At 50.2% G+C, this 1,467-nt stretch overlaps 1 non-coding gene across 1 annotated transcript; it reads left to right on the top strand.

Moving 5' to 3' along the window:
- Positions 1-440: 440 nt before the first annotated feature.
- TRNAK-CUU lies at positions 441-513 on the top strand. The gene has a single exon. It is a non-coding gene; the product is annotated as a tRNA-Lys (tRNA).
- The last annotated feature ends 954 nt before the right edge of the window (positions 514-1,467 follow it).

Genomic DNA, 1,467 nt, shown 5'->3' on the forward strand with positions numbered 1-1,467 from the left:
TGAAGGAATCCCCACCTCCCTACCCCCGCTGGAATTTGTATCCTGCCCTGCCGGACGAGGGTGGGGGAGGGGGTGGCTCTTGTAACAGTTCTCGTGACCACCCGAATTTGTATCCTGCCCTGCCAGATGAGGGTTGGGGAGGGGGCGGCACAACGCTGCCATATAAGAGAACTAACAGAGTGGCCAGGGAGGAGGGGAAAGCTAACGCTGCGGCGCGGACAGCATCCCTCCCCCCGGAACAATACCAAGGCGGCGGATCGGCGCTGGCCAACCCCCCGATGTCAGTCACTGCTGAGGAATGCGAAGGGGGCGGGACCGATGAGCGTACTCTGAACGCGGATTGGTCAGAGATAGTGCAGGGCTGGACTGCACCACCCACGTCTCCGCCCATGGAGATGCCGAGGGTCAGCACTCTGTGGGATGTACAGAAGTTAGTAGGTGCTGGGATAGCTCAGTCGGTAGAGCATGGGACCCTTAATCCCAGGGTCGTGGGTTTGAGTCCCATGCTGGGCATCCCTTCACAAATAATGGAATCCTTTTGTGATCAGTTAAAGGGATCGGACCTCAGGTATGATGTTCATGCATCATCAGACACCTGCCAAGGGGCTGTGGTTTGGCAGGATTCAAGCAATGCTTGGAAAAACTGCTGTCCTTATGAATCGGACAGTCAGTGTGCAAATGCTTGTATTAAGGGCTGTAATTATTTTGCATATTCGTAGTTACTCGGACGTGCCAAGCCTTTTTACCATCAGGAATGCCATGGCTGACAGAGCAGCCAGCACACTTGTCTTTACAGTCACAATAGATACTTCCTCCTCTGTTATAGTGGCCATACAGCATGCGAAGTCCAACACTACTGTCATGAGCCTGTCTAGCTAAATTAAGACTGGCAATGGCCCTTGCTTTACTTTTCGCTCTACACAGGAGAAGTTAGCCTTGTGGGGAATTTCTCATACCACAGGTATCCCCAGTAACTCTCAAGGGCAAGCCATTGTGGAATGTGCTAATCGTCTCCTTAAGGACAAGTTATGCGTCCTTGGGGAGGGGGAAGGATACAGGGGGAAGACACCTGTCAGCAGGCAAGCTGAGATACTAGCAAAGGCTCTTTATGCATTGAATTACTTCAAACACGGTAACAACGGATGAACCCCGACGCAGAAGCATTGGCAGCCTGAGATCATAAGTGAGAGACTGGCCCTATGTGGGTTCCAGCACGATACATTCGGCCTCATCTCAAGGCAGAAAATAAGTGGGATTGTATGTTTCTTGCTTATTGGCATTGTTTCATGATTTGTTGGATTATGGATACTATAGTGTGTGATGAAAAAGGCTGCACTACTCACTGGATGGTATTATAATAACAACCCTAGTAATGTATGGTGAAGCAGGTGTTTTTCCTGTGTTAGCCATGCAGCCTCAAGAATTAGGATTATTAGGCATAATTTAGGTTACTGTGTGCTGCTTCTA

This window comes from Numida meleagris, unplaced genomic scaffold (genome assembly GCF_002078875.1).
Source record: "Numida meleagris isolate 19003 breed g44 Domestic line unplaced genomic scaffold, NumMel1.0 unplaced_Scaffold1613, whole genome shotgun sequence".
Lineage (NCBI taxonomy): Eukaryota > Metazoa > Chordata > Aves > Galliformes > Numididae > Numida > Numida meleagris.